Below are 21,284 nucleotides of genomic sequence, written 5' to 3'. Positions count from 1 at the left end.
TAAAAACCCCAAAATTTTAAAATAGTAATATAGATGACTAGAACTTGCCCATCTAAATCATGCAACAATACTAATGCTGTGCAAAAAAATCTCGCAGAGAACTCCTTGCTTTAGATGGGGGAGGAGGGGGAAGGGGAAAGAAGAAAAGCACAACAGGTGCATTTCTGTATTTATTCTGTGTAAGAAATAAAAGCAATTCTCAATATCTTCTCCTGCCTTCTCCTCAGCACAAATTCACCTTCAGTACAATAAAAATTCATTGTGAAATGGAACAATATTATACAGACAAAAAGTAAATATATAGTAATAGAGGTTTTCTGCTTTTATAAATCACCCAACACAGATCATTTGCCTGATGAAGATTTGCTAATCAAATACAACTTTATGCATTTAAAGAGGACAAGAAATATTAAAATAATCCACATTCTTTAAGTATATTTAGTTTATTATCATTTAAAACTTCAAAGTCTTCTCAGTTTTACTAAGACAGGCATGTACTATTTCTTTTCCTTAATATTTTGTGCTTCTTCTTCCCTTTTTCCCTGTAACACTAACTCTTCTAGCACCCAAATGAATCCATAAAAAAAAAGCAATTCAAGTTGACTCTTTCCATCCTGAATTATCCACTTTTGCCTCCTCCAGATTCCAATTTATGTTCCAAGAGGTGCCTGGAATGAGAGTAAGAACTTTTTTTTTTTTTAATTTAGTTGTTGTGTATTCTGTTCCAAGCACCATTTCTAGGACAGATTCATGCATCAAAAATTCACAACAACAAGAATATAAAATTGCCTTGGGATGACTATTTCTGGGGCACATTCAAGCGTTAAATTTGTCCATTACAATAAGAAAATGAAATTGCCTTGGAACCAGCATTTAATTATTTTTTAAATTGTCCTGTTGAGGTGATGTGCAGTAATCCCCTTTTGTCTTCTACAAAGTGAACTGTATTACTTAAATAAGTTTTTGGTTTCATTTATATTTCACTCTTGGTAACACCAAAACAGTGTTGAAGTTTTTTAGGTTGGGGTTTGGTTTTTTCCTTAAAGGAATACTTTAAAGCCCTTGAAAATCAACAGAAATCTTTCCATCAGCTCAAACATTCTAAGTTTTCCTTGAAAGGATCTTGGGAATTCTAGCAGGGGAAAAAGTACAATATAATGATTAGAGAGTTCCTGGACTTTTTTTTTTTTTAAATCCACAAGTACAAAGTGCCTCTCTGCACAGTTGTCTGCAAATTAAGATATTCCCAAAGCAATTTCAGTACAGAAAAGTTTTAGAGCTACAGAAAATGTAGGAACACCCACCAAACAGCAGGCTGTATCAAAAGAGTTAGAAAATTAAAAGCCATGTGCAGACTGCCTGTTGTAGATTAAAGGCATCCTGAGAAACTATAAAAACAAAACCAAACCAAACCAAAAAAAAAAAAACAACAACAAAAAAAAAAAAAAAAAAAAAACCAAACAAACAAAAAAAAAAAACCAACATAAAAAAAAGCCAACATAAAAAACCAACACCACCAGCACCCAAAGAAAGAAGAAAAGAAGAAAGCCATGCAGTATAATAAGCTTTTATTGCTTTAAGTTGTTTGGGAAAATACTGACCAGAGGCAATAGAAATAGAAAAATTGCTTCAAAACTAGATAATAATACAAGGCAAACAGAATCTGTTAGATCTTACTCTTGCAACTAGAACTGAGAATAAAAAAAAAAAAAAAGAAACGAAACATTTGCATGAGACCCCTAAATCTACAGACTCAGACTTCATATTTCCTCTCATTTGGTGGTGAATATTCATTTCCTGTGATTCATATGATTTTAAATCATGTGTAACTTAAAAAGCTGTAATGGTAACCATAGGATAAGATGCAGAGGCCTGTATGGTAACATAAATATGATTTTGAAAAAAGTAAATTGAACAAGAACTTGTAATTTCCTCAGTAGTATAAGAAGTGTCCTGGTTCCAGCTTTTTTGCTCCTGGGCCAGATTTTCTAAGTGCTGCTAACACTACCTCAGCTGCAGTTTTGGAGGATTGGTTTGTTGGCAATGCCAATTTTAGCCATATGAGGTGTTACTGAGCCAAATACATAGATACTATTAATAATCCGATCACTGACAAAATTGAATAGTTTTAAAATTAGAGTGTTTTTAAAAAATGATGTCTGACAATGTATTCTATGAAGTGTAGAAGGCATAAGGTAAGTTTGAGGAATTTTTCAGGAATCTTTTCCTTTAAGTGACTGTAACTAAATCTATATAGTGACTCTAGACATGGAAATTCAGAATCTTCCTAAGATGAAGTGCCTCTGGGTGTTCTTTGCAGTTTTTGTACTTATAGCACTCCACTTTTGACTATTGAAACTTCAAACTGCCTTTTTAACTTTGTCACTCACAGTCTGTCCAGGCTGTGAAATCTGCTCTGAAAAAATGCCAGACATATTTAGTCTTTAAAAATATTGTGAAGCAAGCGCTCCCCTGAATTTTTCAGCTCCAAAAAAAAAAAAAAAAAAAAAAAAAAAAACCAACAAAAAGCAGCTTAATATTGGGCCAAATGTTACATTCTCCCCTTTATACAAAAACCGAGTCCTAAAACTGATGGCAGCACCACAGTTGGAAACACAACCCTACCTCTGGCAGAAAATAACATCTCTATTAATAGTATTTCTCAATTCTCTTGGTATACAGGCACAGGGAAAAGCAATGGCTTTGCTGCCTATCAACCTCTCAGAAATATTCCCTCAGAGTTAGGATGGGCTTTGGAAGCAGAGCAGAAGCTCAGCTCTTGTTGTCCCTAAACAATGCCTGAACTGAGGAGTCAGACTTGCTGTGACCCACTGTGTGCTCTCTTTGATGGGTGAAACAGGATTCTGTGTGAAAAGAAAAGGGAATAATTATCTTCTTTCCATCACCAAGTCTCTGTTTCTGACTGCCAGGAACATTGCTAGAACTAGAACTGTAATGTAATTATAAGCTCTTTCTGAGTATTTTGACTTCTGCAACTGAGCAGAATAAATTATTGTCAGAAACATCAGAACTGATCTCTCCACTTCTGTAGGGGTGCTCTCAAAAGCAGAAAAAGAAACTGAAAAGGCTGATCATTCATTTTAAATAGTCCCAAAGCCTACTGTGAAAGTAGTGTTAGCCCTGGGAGAGGTCCATAAGGAAGCAAGCAGCATTTCTGCTGAGAGACTGGGAAAGGATGGAAAGAAAAAGAGGGACCCCAGGTGCCTAGAGCTGGTTCACCTAAAGTGGAACTTTGGAAATCTCTCCTGACCCACTGCTTAAGCACAATGGTTAAACATTAACTCAGGGAAAGCAACAAATTTCATCTTAGACCTGAATATTCCCAGCAGTTTTGTTTCTGCCAATTCCCAGTGCATTCATCTTGACAGTGCTGAGCTCTGCAGGCCTCTGATTCTTACTGGGATTCAGGAATAACATCACCTGCTCTCTAAAACTCCTGAGGAGTTCAATCCCACAGCTGAGTTCGGAGTCCAAGTTAATTCCAGTAGGTGTTCTGAGACTAAATTTAACACTTACACCAAGACTGGGGGATTCATAAAGCAGCACCAGCCATCTCCTTCCCTTTGAAGAACCATGGAGCTGCATCAGAGTTGGGAAGAAATGGAAAGGACATTGTCAGATCTTTACAGACTTCAGGGCTTCTGCAGAATGCACTGAGAAATACTTGCGATTTATAAATTACTATGGTCTGTCTTCTACTATTTTTATTTTGAGAAAAAAATTTCAATTTCACGTGCATGTCATCAAAAGTGTATATATAAATTCAGAAACTGGTTAAAGTATCAAGATTGAATTAATTTCAATAAAGGCAATAAAACTGATGCTGTTGAGCAGTTTCAAACTGTGATTGTCAGCAATGCAAGAACTTGCCAAGATTTCCTGATTTGCTCTTTATTGAAACACAATTGATACTAATTTGATGAGTGCAGAAATATTGGCTAAAGTGAACTAACATTATTTAGGAATAGAAAAATACAGACAGCATGCCACCACTGCATGGCAGCCTTCATGTACAGCGTCCTTCCTTTTACCTTTAAGACCTCAGAATGGGACAGATATGAAAGCAAGAGCCAGAAAAACAGAAAAACAGAATTTGTAACCTAACAAATGAATTTCAGTTATTCCATCTGACGGAAACTTTATTTTATTTCTATTTGCTACATCTCCCTAAGCATGAATATAATGAATTCTGGAATATGCACATTTTCTCAAATTGTTCCATACAGCCACAGGTATGGATTTTTTATCACTTTTTTTTAGTAGGACCAGCTACATGAGATCACAAGAACAGAGGCTATGTCAAAAAGAAATTGAGTCAGGAGAGGCAAGATTTGGCCTTCCCAGCACATATTCTGAGCGAAAGTCATAAACAGACCAGACATGATCTGCATTACTAAAAGATACCCTCATGATTGTGGATGTGGTTCATGATTCAGCTTTAAAAAAAGTTACTTTTCAGAGGAATGACATGTCAGATCTATTGGGCCTTTTTTTTCTTTTTTTGTCGGTTTTCAATGTTCCCAGAAGGAAAGGCCATGTTAATAAGGAGACTCAAGACCAATTTCCTATTATAAAGCATCAACTGGACACATTGCCACCCCATAACTTATGGCCCAGAAGTACCGCCTGTCCTTACAGAAGTGTGACTAAAACTAAAAAAAATAAAACTTTTCAGATTCTTCCACAACCAGTAGCAGTGGCCACACTGGCAGAAGAGATGAAGCACCCTCAGGTCACATTCACGTTCCGTTCTACCGCAATTTGGCTTGAAAAATATTCACATAAAAGGTTCTCACCCTTCCCTTCACCCTCTGAGGCTCATCACAGAGCCAGGACGTGAGGCAACGAGGAGCTTGGTGCATTCAAAGTCAGAACAACAATGGTTTATCTTCTTCTGAACTTGTTCAAGCTGTTAAAGAAGGGATGATGCAGCTCACACTAGTAAGGGATTACTCACCAATCCAACCAGTTTCCAGGTTTTTTGCATTCATCTGTGCTTGCCCTTGATAGAACAAATTATACATAAGATATCTGTGTTCTGTAGAATTTAATTAGAAACACTGAGAGGGAAAACAGACATGAGAAAGAATGTTTAATAATTTAACAGCATTCAAATAACCAAGTTGCTCCGACTCAATAACAGTCAGACTGTGTTACAGCTGGTGCTTTGAGAGCTTTTAGCTTCCTTTGATTCCTTATTCCATATAAATTGGAAGACACGATAGGCATATTTTAGATCATCTTTTCAATTCTTTTTGCAGATAATATGGCTAAAGCTCAGCAGCCAGCTTAGAAGAAAAGGAAGCAGTGTCTCTGTGAAGTTAATTTGCTATAAAGCAAAGGGGACTGTCCTGTAGTTGCCCATGACCCTCATCTGTTGCTGCCTTCCCAGGAAGATGGAAGAGCTCAGGATGGATAGCAATTTGCAGTAGTCAGTCCACAATGTGCACATCTGCTTAATTCTCTGTGAAATTATGAGCTAAATACTTTTATCTCTAGCTGGGAAACCACAGATATTGTCTTCATGCAGATCACTACCAATATTCATAATGAGAAATGCCTGGATTTTTATTTGATTGAACCTGTCATCCACACAGACACATAGGGATCAAACCCAGAAAAGTCAGTAGTGAAAGATCAGAATTCCATGAAAACTTGATCATCAAGATGGAATAACTAGTCTGTTCAGTTGCTGGAAAGAGGTGCTGCAGCTGCTAGTTGAGATGATAACTTCTGTTTTGTTTTTCAGATGGCCATATGTCTAAAGAAGATTAGACCATTATATTGTTTTCTGGATACAAAACAGCCATCTGAAAGAGACTTCTGAGCTCTCACAACTTGAACCAGGCACAAACTCAGAATCTGAAAGGAAAGGTCCTTCTCCTGGACCAGACATACACATGGAATGGTGGAAAAAAAGTTGGTGAATGCAAAAGTAGCAGTTACCTCACTGCTACTCTGCTAACTCCTCTCCTATTTACACAGTGTGCAATTATGAATTTGCATTATTTAGCAATCTACAGATGTGCAGCTATAAAGTGAATTATGCATGCTTCTCAAAATGAAAGTTATAATGATATATCAAAAATGAAAGTTGCAACTGTGTATCGCTTTCACCCTTTTTTCATTTATTCCATGCCGTTACTCATTTTCCCACATGCATTATTCTGTCCAATCCTGTGTAAGAAAATACAGTAGACATAGGGAGTCACACATACCTTAATGGCAACTATTTTATTTACAAAGACAACAGCGGGATTGCTGTCCACATAGATTTACACAAATATCATATTAATATAAAATAAACTGTCTACAACTTTGAAAATTGAGGCTGTTTAAAAATTTATAAGCTTTGTAATCCTCAGCCACTTTTTCCACTATTATCTCATCTGTAATTCAAATTAAAGGTGTTGTAAATTATTATAGATCAAAACTGTGCGGTATTTTTTTAAAACTCTGTATCAAAGGTAATCATCTACTAATGATGTAAAATAAACTGTAAGTAAAATACATGAGGGTCTAAATTTTATTCAGGAAGCTGTGCTGAGACTGAGCTTGAATGAATAACCTTGGTCTCTTTAAAGAATTCTCTTACTTGACAGAAAACAAAAGGTGGGGGTAAAAAAAGTCAGGAAAAACCATCTTTGAAAGTGATATGCAGTGGAAGCCCAGTGACCTTTTTGTATTCTGATGATTCCCAGTTTCTCTGTAATGACATAAAATAGAGAAAAATGAGTTTATTCTTTTGAAATCATTACCAAATTCACTGGGCCATTAGGCAACAGAGACATCTCTCACTCAGGAACACTGAAATGCTTCATTCTCTGCATCAGACAAGTTGTTCCAGCACCACAGTTTCTGAAGTAGGTGTTATGCTGACACTGAACAGGAGATTGCTTTTTCCTCTCATGACCAATAGTTCAGAGAAAATTTTCAGCACTGATAAAATAAGTGTATTTTCAGTTTGAATTACTCAGAATGTTCTCCTGACATCAAAATAATCCTGTTTAATGTTAAGGGGTTTTGTGAAGATTACAGTTTCACTTCTCATCAAATTTATGAGTATCATGCACTTAAATTCTGTTTCAGACAACAGAATCAAAATCTTCACTGTTACAAGGCAAGCACCTGATATTATAAAAATCACTGTTTTCCAAAGTATTTCCTGACAAGTTAACTGAAACAAGCACTTTCTCATGAAAGGTTTCTGTTTTGCTAAATTACCACCTTCAACAACAAAAACGTCTCACAATATGAGAAGTCTTGTATTTTTTTAATGAAACCTATCTTTCCTGCTTCTGCTAATACCTCACTACAAGAAGCAAACTCTTTTCCAAATGGCAATTTTCCTCCATTTCGAGACTTGTATCTGAAATTATGACATGTACCAAAGCACCCTGTACTGCAATGCCTGTCTGTGAAGGGTTCTGGGACATTCCTACCTTGTAAAACCCACCATGCCAATAAGTGAAACATAAAAATGGACTGGTCCTCCAGTTTCAAATGTTAGCACATCTGTACAACCAAGACAGGATGAATATGTAACAATTTAGAGGTAAATTGCACATGTTGCTAGCTTATTTTCTAAATCCACACCACAGATATGTCTCTTGTGATCTGCTCTCAATTTTCTTTGTCCCTTCCACAGAGCTCTCTTTCTTAATTTCTTTTGCAGAAAATTAAGTATGTCTGGTTAGAGCAGAATGCCCCACAGGGGCATCTAAAAAGTGCTAAAAGTGCTGCCTCTTTGCCTGTGACTAATAAGCAATAAAACCCTCCAAATCAACCTCCTCCTGCCATCACACTAACAAAAATTTGTGTTCCATGTTTCTCTCCATTGCTGTTCATTGTTCTCCACACTCAGAATATCTCTTTGCCAATGTGACAAAATCTCCTCACAAATATGTCAGATGTGCTTTGGTCAAACCTCCTGAAAAAAAGAGGATGGAAAGGTAACTTCTCAAGCTGTTAAAAATATCAACATTTCCCAGTGTCACCTTCATTTACCTCCCACACATTCACCAATCCCTCAAAACCCTGCACTGGAAAGTCCTGATATTCCAGCCACAACAACCAGACACACTCAGAATCCCAGAATCACAAACTGGTTTGGGTTGGGAGAGACCTTAAAGCCCATCCAGGGCCATCCCCTGCCATGGGCAGGGACATTTTCCACCATCTCAGGTTGCTCCAAGCCCCATCCTGGACTTGTGTTAAGGACGTTACTGGTAGTTAATGCATGGGGCAGTGTTTGTGGGCATGTGTTTAGTAGGATGAGCAACTCAAGTAGTGCTGGGAAAGTTAAAGGCACTTCTGCCCATGTTTGAGTGACCTGACTGATCCAGATTCCACTACAAAACTGATGTTTTTCAGTGTGATTTGCACAGTACATTTTTTTCTTCTGAAATAATGATGCCTTTGCCAGAGGCAGAGGGTAGGACTGTAACCCTCTGTGTGATTAGATGAGTAAAAGTCACTCTGAAACTGACCCTTATTCACCTCTCTTGACCTCTTTCTAAAGAATTCAAACATGATTAAATACTTGGTTTTATTCTCATTGGACTTAAAATAAATTATTATAATGAAAGATCAATGTGCTTTACAAAATATAAAGAGTAATGACTTTACAGAGTTCGCAGTTAATCTTGTGTGTTTGATTTCCGCCTTGAAGGCATATTTCATTTAAATAGATTTCTAAAAGTTGGTTAATGTAAGACTAGATCTATATGTAACATATCAGCCCTTAACTCTATTTGAAAACAAGACAGTAAAATTTGCAATGAAAAATAGTAGTTAAATATTTATGAGATTTCTTCATGCCTATTTCTTGAATCAATCTTCTGACATGATTTCTCTTAGATTTTATAGCCCTACATTTTATCATTAACAATCACTGAATACCAAAATGAAGTCTCTGCCATGACAGGGAGAGAAACAAAAACCAAAAATCCTACAAACTCATCCAACCAACCAACCAATAAACAAACAAACAAATTAAAAAAAAAAAAAAAAAAAAAAAAAAAAAAAACAACCCGAAGCATAATTCTGAAGTTAAATCATTGTTATTCATTTGGGAAGATGATTCAAGTTCAAAAATCTGTAGGAAATTTCAAGAACTGCACTCCTAATTTTCTTCAACATTTCTGAGCATGAAAAATTTCATGTGCTGTGTACAGTTAAACTGATTTTGGTCAAACTATTCCAAGTAAAGTAAAATGTGGCAAAGTCTGTAAGAGGTCCTGAATCACCTTGACACTGTGTCTATTTTCTGTTCTGCTATTTTCTAACTCTCCAGTTCCAGGTAGAGCTGATGGTTTGAAGGACGTGGCAGTATGGGTTAAGGGAAAAAAAATATGAAATGTTATTCAACAGCTCCAATCTTCACTCAAATGCAACTATTGTCAAAATATCCATATATTACAACAACACAGTCACCAGGCTTTCATCAGCAACTGACTCTCCAGGCTGGAGAAGGATAAAAAACAGTAGTGTCTTGCTCACGATTGAGTTTACCATGGAGAAAGTTGTTTCAGTGACTTTCTGTGCAGCAGAAAAGAAAGGAGCAGACCTCATAAATTTTTATCTGCACTTTCTAGACAATCATTAAGGCCTCAACTGCCAGTCCTTGCCTGGCTGTAAATGGGAGAAAGTGATCTTCCATTTCCAAACAGAATGAGAATTACCAGACAATGGTTATCCCAACAAAATTCCATTATAAGTAAAAGGTATCAGGGAGTACAGGAAATGCAACCAAATTTAGGAAAATCACTGCAGGCCTGATGAAAGGTAGAACAATCAGAAGTTACTTCTGTTATATCTTCCCATTGCAACAAATTCATTCTCTGTTCATCTTACAGTAACTTGTCCTGCAAAGAGGCAAAACAGTTAAATGGAGCATTCATTCCTCTTCACCACTGGACATCTGCTCTTTGCAGAGATTTCTAAAATTCTCTTCCTGAATTTTTGCTTTGTTAGGGCCAAGTGACTGTGCAAACATTTGCCCAGTGGAAAGCAGCCAAAATATACTCACGTAGCTAGTTTGCATTCATTTGCTGTAAACGTGTTATTCATTCTTCACCTTCTCAAGTGGTACGTGCTTGTGAGGGGAGTGAATAGGATTAGCCCAGCATGTATGAATAGATTTTCATAATTAATACAGTATTTGAATTCTTAATCCCTGTATGCTTTAAGTGCTGAAAAAATTCTTAAGGCATTCATGAAAAACAGTCTTGCAAGACTTTGAGAGAAATGTTTCTCAATGCCCATTGAAATGGATAGCACAGACAGTATCATGCACTTTTCCAGAGATTTGTTTCTTCTGAATTCTTTCAATTGTGCAGAGACTGGGTATATGTTTAGCAAGTGTCTCTTTCAAAAGTAAAATGGAAGTATAAAAAGAGAAGTATTCAGTTAGAAAAAAGTATCACATATCAGGCAAAACAACTCTTTAAAACCTGACACACTGTCATGATCTTACCTACACAGTAGAAATGGAAAATTGGACGTAGATTATATTTGAACAAGAAAAAACCCAAAAAGATGGTTCTAAATATTTTGCATTATAAGCTTTGTGGCTATAGTTAATTATTTTGATTAGATTAGTGACTAGGATTACCAGCTAGTTAAAATATAGAGTTTCATTAAGCACTAAATCAAAACAGATGTGAAACATGAACTATGAATACTGTATTATTGCAGTATCTCTAATGGTGTCCAAGATACCAAATGCAGGTGTCTCAGTTACCTCCCCTAAAAATTGTATCACTAGAGGATGCCATATTTTTTAATTCAGTGCTTTTCAGCTGTAACACATACTTATTTCTAATTATTACAGCAGTATTTTGGACTGCCTATGAATGAAGTGAGGTACTGAGTGATAGTTTGTCTAATTGAGGGATTTATTTCACATTAAGAGGCTTCCTTGCAATTTCTTTGTCCTTTTGTTAGTAAGCACAACCTGAAAAGTGTTCAGCTTTTACTTCAAGAATTTTTTCCATTTAGTTCAGAAGGTGGAATGTTCCTTTGAAAAGTACTTGTACTATTATAAGTGTGTATTTCAGTATTTGTGCTATCTTATGATTCTGAATTTAAGAAATTTCTTTTGGAGTGTTATTCTTTTCTCAGAGCAAAATATCTAACGAAGAGCATGTCTTATTATAAAAGCCCAGTGATTTCTCTCACACAATCCACAGTTCACACCTTTTTCAAGCAAAAAAATGCTAATTGAGGCAATCTACTGTGGAGCTGAAAGAGCTGCAGTTGGATTATCAACCACTGTGCTAATGAGCAATTCAGCTGAAAGAACAACTCTCCTGCCAGGAAAGGCCAAGAACTGGATTTGTGCATCCTGGAGAAGAGAATCCTTGGGGTGACCTCACTGTGGCCTTCCAGTGCCTGAAGGGGCTACAGGAAAGATGGAGAGAGGCTCTTTATAAGGAATGAAGTGAGTCAACAAGGGCAGGGCTGGATGGGACATTGGCAGTCAGGAATTGTTCCCTGGCAGGGTGGGCAGGCCCTGGCACAGCTGAGGCTGCCCCTGGATCCCTGGCAGTGCCCAAGGTTGGACAGGGCTTGGAGCAGCCTGGGATAGTGGAAAATGTCCCTGCCATGGCAGGGGTGGCACTGGATGGGCTTTAAGGTCCCTTTCAGCCCAAACCATTCTGTTTGCCAACCCCTGCCATGGACTGGGGACACTTTTCACTGGGCCAGGTGGCTCAGGGTCCTATCCCACAGCTACTGCCATGACCTAGGGCTCTATATCTACCAGACATGCCTCACAAAAATGCTATTTGGAGGGGAAAAAAAAAAAAAGGGAGATCATTCTCTCCCATACTGCAACAACCAGTTAACTATTACAGAATACATAGGCCTGTGCACCATGTTGTTGGAATAAACTGCAAAAATTCAAATGCATGATGGAATCTGACTGTTGAAAATAGCACATCAGGACAGGTAAGAATAAAGAGATTAATAGCATTAATGCTTTGTGCTACCTTAATGCTTTGTCAGACTAAATTTTTCATTAAATATTTTATATGTAGGACATAAAAATGTCAAGGTATTGGTATGAATAATTCTAGGAGATTACAGAGTGGGGAGCTGTGAACTGAGTTGTACTCAAGGCAACTGAACAAGAAATGTGTGCTCTGCTCTCTGCCAAAATCCTGACAGCAAAGAGAAGCTCTAAAGAGTTTGAAAAAAAGGTTTTAGAGTCTTTCAGAATGGACTGAACAGTCCCATTCAAAAGGAAACATGATTCTCCAGGTCCTGCCACAGGGGTCATGTATTGGATACAGGTTTTGCCTGCTGGTCTGGATGTCCTGCAGTGTGTGACAGCTCCAGACCTATCCATTGCCTGCTGGACTGTGGGGATATGTTCATTTATTTACAGATGCTGTGCATTGTTTAGTTGTTTGTTTTTTTTTTTTTTCCTGTAAGTTCTGCACATCTCTATCAATCCCAAGCAAAATGCTGGATGCCAAGTCACCACAGGGTATGTGTCAGCATTTGTTAAACACACTCTGTACACTCTCATTAATTTTACATGGCTGTAGTTCCACTGTTGGGGAAATGCACATGGCAGCACATGGCATTGCCCTGTGGGGAAACAAGGGAAACACTGCACATTTTAGTAACACAGGATACATTTTTCCTGCTTTCATAGACTTTTTTGCATTTTTTTCTGTATGGACAGTTTCTGTGCCACTTCTACCTGCCTAAGGCACTCCTCTATAGACAGGATCTTTTACACATGACTAACAAATTATTGAATTTTCAAAGCAATGAAAAATAGGATTTCATGGCAGGAGAATACTTCTGGAAAGACAAAAACAACCCCTTAATACTTAAAAAAAAAACCAACAGCAATATCCTTCTTCCCTCTGTATCTGTCCATGAACTTTGGAGGAAGGCTCACACAGCAATTCAGTTCTAAAATTTGTGTACTCTTAGTCCAAATTCCCTATTATGGGGCTTGAGAAACAGGATTAGAGTGGAGTTGCATGAACATCCTACTTGATTTGTAAAGATAAAAGGAGCATTCCTCCTGCAGCAACTGTTTTTACTCTGATGTGGGAATAAATTGCAGCTGAGGATTTCTGTGGCCAATTGATGTTCCCAGAGAGGAATAGCAATCAGGGCTGGTGAAGCACAAGGTTGATGTGATGGCAGGGGAACATCAGGAGGGGAGGATTAGGCAAACCCGCTGCTCTGATGGAGCACATTTCTCCTAATATCAGTTTGTTACAGTCATCCTCTGCCTCTGCATTTTTCTGCCCATTTTCACACTATTCACTTAGGATTCCTTTACCATCAAATCCTCTGAGCATGAGGAGCCCATCCTTTGTAGATCCCATGGCTGTAGAAGGCTGCTCTAAGAAAAATACCTGTGACAATTTGTCTTTGAGTCCTTTGTCTCATGACCATTTAAAAAGCACAAAATTGGATGTACCTGCTGTATTTTCCATGGGCAACAGTTAATTTATATTTTCTTTTCATGATGTCAGCCAGAAATTATGAAATCTGAGAAACACAAGATGTACAAAGACCATTCAGTACAGGGACTCAGCATCCACATATTTTCCTTTTTCTACCTCACCAGTCTCTAGATATTCAGCAGCAGCCAGCTCCTTTCCCAGTATTCTACAGTTTCAGAGGTTTTTACTGTATTGTGGTGGTTTCTTTTAAAAACATCCTGCTTTACTTCTTGATAGTTTTGATCTTGTTATAAACAACACATCTGTCACTCCCAGATGTGAACAATACTAGGTTAGGCACACATGATAGGAGGGACTGTGCTTTTGACTTCACGATTAAAAAAAACCCAAACACATCACTGTAAAAGCAAAAAAAAAAGAAGAAAAAGCAAAGCTAAACTAACCACAAAAAACTCCACACACACAAAAAAATAAAAAAAAAACAAATAAAAAAATAAACCACACACACAAAAAACCCCACAAATTAAAAAAAAAAAAAAAAAAAGAAAGAAAAAAACCAAAAAAAACCCCAAACCAAACCAAAAACATCCCCACAAAACTACAGAAAAACTTAACTGAACAACTTCATTTCCATTCAGAGTCCTAACTTGGAAAAAAATAAATGTTCCTAGACTAGGTGATCAAATAATATAAAGACTATATTTATGATAGCTCAAGGAAGCCAGGGCCATAGATGCTGCCTCTGGAACAGCAGAGAAGGTAGCATGTATTGCAGTAACAGAAATAAAAAGTTGAATATGTATTAATTATTTCCAAACCTCAGGCCAAAAATAATTTTGAATTTTGTTGAATTTTGTTGAATACATGGCTTTTTTCAATCACCCAGTGCTTTAAATTCAGCATGTCTTGAGGATATGCTCAAGAGTCATAGCACCATGAGGATGCACTGCAAGTTATTTTAGAATAATGTGAGAAAACTGCGTTTCTTCATAAAAAGAAGTAGTACATTTTGGATTTTGCTTTTTGTTACAATGTACTTATAATAGAATTCCATTAATAAGAAAAGGCAAATAAGTTTTGTATTAATTACTCAGTAACCAGCACTGTACCATGCATGCTTTACATAGCACGAGGTATTTGGTATGCATGTGGATCAGTACCCAAAATAATAAATGCTAGTAGCACATGGCTTTAGAAAAAGTTAAAAGATACTAAATTTAAAAGAACAGAATATATTATTCTCTCAATATAGTACAAAGTTGTAATGTCAAGCTTGCTGCCTTAAGATGTGGAGAGTAGGATTTTTAGAATTTAGGAAAGAATAAGGCATAAAAACATTTTGTGTGTGAAAATGATGTCATTTTTCAGTAATTTTTTTCCTCTCATTTTTAAAATTTTCATATCAAAGCTAGAGGCCTTGAATAGTCATCATTCCTTCAAAAATATGCTTTTCCTCATAGTCTAACATACTATTCCTGAAATTTTTGGCAAGCAAACATTTTAATAAAAGAGGAACTATAACAATATAGGAAACTGATGAAAATTAAAGTAGCATAGAAATAACATAATTTTTAGGCCTGGAAACAGGTGCTGAGAACTGACTTTAAAACACAAGCTCAAAAACTGCCCACCTTTTCCTCTTTATTTCTGACTTTCCTCCCCCATGCAGACAGACATTAAAAAGGGATGAACACTAACCATTAAAATGAGCAAATTGGAGTATCTGTGACTTCTCCTCAGGTATTTCAGCCAAGTTCCAAATTTTTCTTTCTTGCTCATAATCAGCATGTGGGACTTATGTAAGTTGGAATCTCTGAAATTTTGGAGTTCTTTCTGTGTTCAAATACTATATAAAACTGCAAAACAAGTAAAAATGAAGAGAGAATAAAATCAATAATTCCATAAACAGGACGGAAACTGAAACATATTTTACTTGTATGATATTCAGTAAAAACCTTCTCTTCTGCCACTTCCAGAATCTTAACTACTAAATGAAAGAAAAAGTTAAAGCATTTATTTGGTTATTTTCAACTGCTTTCATACATATGCATAATGTAATTGGTTTCCTGCTAGTTTGATTGTAGTAATTTATCTTGTACACTACAAAAATAAAAATAGCTCCTGGGGAGCTTAAATTGTCTGGCAGTGAAGATTATATGGGAGCAAAAGTCTATTATCTGCCAGTGCTGGAGAAATTAATGCTTAAACAAGGTTAGTATATCTAAATACATTAAATCACCTAAAATTTTGTCACTCATAATATTTTATCATTGTAAAAGACCAGTGGTCAGTGATCTATCAAGGAACCAAAATGAGAAAGTATAAATTATTTGGCTAGAAAGATTTCTGGGGAAAAAAAAAAAAAAAAGTAATTTTAGAAAAATATTGACTGTCTTTCTGTATCACAAGTCACTGTTGAGTAGATGTCAAGCAGTACTTCTGATTTTTATTTCTTTTTACAGTAGCAAGAGTTTCTCCTACATTTCCTTCTGGATTTGGGGAATTCCTTACTCTGAAGCTCCAGTAATCATTAGTCCCCAAGGTATAACATGATTTGTCTCACAATAATACCACTGTGTATCTATCCAGTGAATTTAATAAGGATTCTCTCTGCTGACAACTCAAACAGTCAAGTCTTTGACTGTCAAGAAATCTCCCTCAGAGCTGTGACTCATTCACAGACAAACTGGAGGTTTTCATTATCACTGGCTAAACCAACACAAAATATCTGCTTGACAGGGTGTTTTTCACCACTAGAAAATTCACCAATTTCTTTGGTACCCGATTGTTGATTCAGAGAGATTGTATTTTCCACCTCAAAGCACAGTGGATCTTTCCTTCTCTTTTTTTGGGGGGAAAGAGGTGACAGTTACCTCTAGAAAGAGTAATTTGAGGATCATTCCTGCAGGTTCAGTTTTCTATGGGTTTTCTATGAGTTTTATCTCATCATCAAATTATTTGAGTACAGGATCTCCCATTGTTTAATGAATTTCAAGACATATGGAATAGAGACAGTCCTACCTTCTAGATAGTACAAATTAATTTATGATTAATTTAATTAAAATTTCTCATACTTTGTGAAGGATGCTCTGAACAGAACTGCACCTACTCTTGGTACCTGATTATTAAACATGGAATAATTTCAATCACTCGGTGCTCTCTTGCACCCCATTTTCAATCAAGCTCATACAAACCCCTGTTGCTGCTTAGCACTTTCACTGGTTTTATTCAGTGAAAAGGTTAGGAATAAAGCACTATATTCCCACAGAATCCAGAAGAATTTTGTCATTTATTTGGCTCTGAGCAGAGAGAGTGATGCAATTCACAGACTGGGTGATTAGAGTATTTATTGGAAGGGCAGAGTGGTTCTTATTGTAGTGACTTTTCAGTCTTTCATTCAATCTGAATTGGCTTCAAATGACAAAATTATACTTTAAAATGCCTTTTATCCTGAATGTTCTCCAGGCAAATGGGCATCAGGGTTCAAATCAGCACAAACAGAACAGGGTATTGAACAAATTTCTATTTGAATGTCAGTCATTACAATACTGTTAAAAAGCACTAACCTGCTTTAGATTCGTCATTTGGCAAATTCTTCTCAGAATTTATTTCAGCTGCTTCACTTTCATTAAAGATTTGTGAAAATAAACATTTTGTCTTGGTCTGAAAGGAAACAAGAGAGCTGTGATCATAATCTTTCCCCCTAAAACCTTCAGTGGTAGCAAGAAGGTGTGAATTCTGCAGCCTTTCCATCTGTGCAATCAAGGACAAGCCTTGTTTTCTTGTTTCCTTGATTTAACTCAGATTGCATTGATATTGTCTGAAATACATTTAACACCAGTGATATTCACTTGTTACAGGCTCATTTTGGTTAAAAAGTTCAAAAATTACTCAAACTCTTAAGGTCTCTTCTTAAGGTTTGATCCAGGCAAAGACGTCCCTGAACTTCTGCAGGAGGAACACCTACTAGCACTTGACTGCAGCCCATTCCCAGTTTCATTTTTCCCTGTTCTCACAGTCCCCTGAGGTGAGATATCTCTTTGGTGAAATCACCATATCCATATCCATATCCATGCACATCAGCCTGGATAACCTGGCACACAGCCACGCTTCATGCTGCTCACCTGATCCCTCATCCCAGCTGAATTCTCTGCTGTCATGGTTTGACACTGGAGCAATGCCAGTGCCCCCATGAAAATACACCTTCCCAAATAAATGCTGTGAGATGTTATCAGGAACAGAGCAGAGCAGGCCCAAGCTTAATAACAAAGAAAAAATAACTTTATTAAACTACTACTACAGAAGACACACGGACTAAATCCAGGATGAAGACCCTCTAAAACACCCCTCCTCCTCCCAATTTCCAAAACACCCCCTATGAAACATCACCTGGGATTCCTGATCAAATTACCACCCTTCAGATAATCAATACTCAAAGGGAGAGAGAAGTCTCTCTTGCACCACAGACCCCCCAGGAAACACAGTTGCCACCTCCTGTGTTTCCATGTCACACATGGCAACCGCCCGGAAAGAATCTGCCAGTGTGACACTCTCCTTTCCATGTCACAGTGCTCTCACCACCGTGCATGGACAGACTGCTCATAGGGCTCCTTTAAGGATGCTTTGCCACGGACCCAAAGATACAACAGTTCAGCTTCTCATCCTGGGACTACAGTCCCCCCCCATTTTCCCCTGGGGCCAAGGGTCCAGGAACAGAGATCTTCTTCCCAAAGACAGAGGGCATCACCATTCCCTCCTCAGCTTTTTTCTGTTCTTGCCATTCCTGTGCTGTTAGAAGCTGAAACAGGTCTCCCTGGGTCACCACTGCATCCCCCTAAAATGCAGTCTCTATTGCAGGAGATTTTGGTTCAGTCTATGGCTAACAAGAAAAGTCCAGCTAAAAGCTACTTCATCATCTCCTCCCACCTAAATATTTCTTCTTCTAACATCTCAGGTCCCGGACTGTCTCTCTTCCACTACAAATCGAGGAGAAGTAATATTTTACAAAGCCCTCATTTCCCGGAAAGGGTTAAAAGTTCAGACTCCCCGGACAGCTGATATCTCGGTCCGGCGTTCTGTCTCCCACGCTGGACATCATCCCCCCCCTTTCTCCTTCTCCTCTGCCGGCAGATTTCCAGGTGCCGCCAGGCTCTCTGTCACTTTCCCTCTGGGGTGGGGGGGGAACAAAGGCATCTCCGCTTCTCTCCACCCTTCCATCCAGGAGCTGGCTCGTTTCCAGACCCTCAGCCCCTCGGCCTACCTGGACAAGGCCGCGTGGCTTCCCCTCCCCGACCCAGCCTGAGGCTGGGCAGGGGAGAGTCTGCACTCTCTGACGACCAGAACCAAAAGAGACAGTTCCCCTGGGAGTTCTTGCTTTTAACCCCCTGTGTTCTCAGAGGCGTGTCCATACTTTCAGTGGTCACTCCAAGTGCCAATATCCAAACCTGACCACTGATTGGTTTGACCCAACTTCCTGGAAAAAAATTCACTTCCATGTCAAACCACGACATCTGCTGCCAATGAGACCAGTGGCATTTTTCACCAAATTATCCCATTATTCAATAAAAGCTTGAGAGGATTCAGTGTAATCTGGGAGGAGTATCTGCAGTGTCTCAAAAACTCGAATTATTAACTTCACCATTTTAGCATCACAGCCCCTGATCTGCACCAAAGAGGTCTTTGTGAAACACAGTAATTAAGCAGCATCTTCCCACTTTTAATGGAGAAGGATAATGAGTTTCTAACAAGAATGGATGATGCCTCTAATTTCTGATTAGAATTAGTCTCCCTAGGGAGGGATAGCCATCCTAGACCAGGGTATGAAAGAAACCAATCTAGGCCAGATATAAAGGTTAACCTTCACCTCTTCAAAAAGCTGGGGAGGAAAAAAGAAAATAAGAAAGGAAAGGAAAAAGGAGCAGCAAAATGCAGCAAGTATATTTCCTCATCATTTCAGTGGACTTGAAAGGGGTGCTTAGTCATGGAGTAAACAACTTCCTTCAGCAAGCACATAAATCTGACCTGTACATCCCTTACTGCTCTGGGAAAGAATAAATTTCTGTCCTGGCCTTCAGGTCTTCGTGTGCTGTGTATTATGCCTGAAATGTTTCTTCATTGTCACATTCTTAAAACTTTATTTGGGTATTTTCAATACATTCCTCTTCTGGTCACTCTAAAACTTTATTAGTTGTGACTAAGGCTGATTTTTTAAAAATCTGTACTATTGAAAAATAACTTCTACAAAATTAAATCCTCCCGTCAATCTTTAAATTTATTTCCTTAAGTTAGGGTTTTTCTTTTTATGCTTTTTCTATTTTTAAACAAGTAGAATATATATAAATTGAAAAGTTGAGCATGTGAACAAGTGTACTTAGCATACCATAACTTACTGCACTCTTCTAATTACTCTTCAATCTTTAACTAATTTCCTACATCTAACTTTAACTACTGTTAGGGGGGAAAAGTATTTTCCTCTAATTAAAATACAAATTTCACCCAAACAAAACTTTGGCAGAGAACAAATCTTGTAACCTCAAAAATGAAATAGACACTTCTTAAGAAAAATATCTTAAGCAATCAATAGTCCTAGGTCATTTTGCAGCCAGCAAATATTGCAAAGCGCTAAATTCCAGATTGCTGAATTGAGAAAAAAGTACATTGGTGCTCATGTTTTAATTTTTGCTAACTAGAATTTTTCCAAGAAAATAAGCCTTCCTGATGAGCCTTAAATGATATCCAGCTGGCATTGCCCAGTATACAATTTTTGCTCTTACTTTTTATGAACAAAATCAATGTATTTAATTTTAAAAATAACAATTGCATACTTGTCTTGCAGGTTGGGATGTTGGACAATATGGAAAACCCTCATCTTGTAAATCCTGGTGACTTGGGAAAACCAGACCATATTGTGCAATCTTCTGCAAAACCACAGGAAAAATCTCTACACAGCCCTAAGCTACCATCTTCTGTGAGAAACAAACAAACAAAACAAAACCCAAGAGCAACAAACCAGACTGAAACAAGGCAAGAAACATCCCTGGTATCTGGAATAAATTTACACTCATGTGCATTTCCTACATCTCTACAGACGTTGATAGCAGACAAGTTTCCTCCGTAAATAACCTATGCTAGCATTTATATGAATAAACATTTATATGAATAACATTTATATGAATAAACAAGGCATAATTCTTTGGCAGATAAAAGAATCATCAAGAACGGAATCTGCTTTGCAATCCTCATCTTGTAAAGTACTTATATATTGGTGCTTTAAAAGAACCTGGAGAAATAAAGAGCCATCATTTGTGGCACTTTATCTTCTTTCCATTTCCTGTTACCAGGAGTTTGTGGGTATTTATGTTTCATCTGCATGGAACTCCATTGCACAGCTAATGTAATCTGCACTAATAACTACACCCTGGAACTACTGCTATGGTAATGTCTTTCCACAAACCCTGTTGTACTACCACCTAATAAAGCACTGCCTGTAAAGAAAACATCTATGACCATTTTTGATTTCTGGATTTTGTGTGAAACTCAAAGACACTGTGGCACAGTGAAAAATTCCCTGGCTGCACATCTGAGCCCCTCCCTGAGAGCATCCCTCCCTCCTGCACAGCTGCACCAGGAGTGCTGCTCCTGGGTGCCACTGGAGACCAAGCTGTGATGCCACCCAGAAGTGCTCCAGCCTCATTAAACAGGGATGCCCTTCCATGAGTAATTGCCACCAGTCTCAGGATGAAGGAACCTGGAGAGATGCTGAATTTTTTTTTTTTTTAATAAAAACATATCCAGATGGCACAAATATGTAATTCTGTTTAAATATGT

This window comes from Vidua chalybeata, chromosome Z, assembly GCF_026979565.1.
Source record: "Vidua chalybeata isolate OUT-0048 chromosome Z, bVidCha1 merged haplotype, whole genome shotgun sequence".
In the NCBI taxonomy this organism is placed as follows: domain Eukaryota; kingdom Metazoa; phylum Chordata; class Aves; order Passeriformes; family Viduidae; genus Vidua; species Vidua chalybeata.
This window is presented reverse-complemented; position numbering follows the sequence as displayed.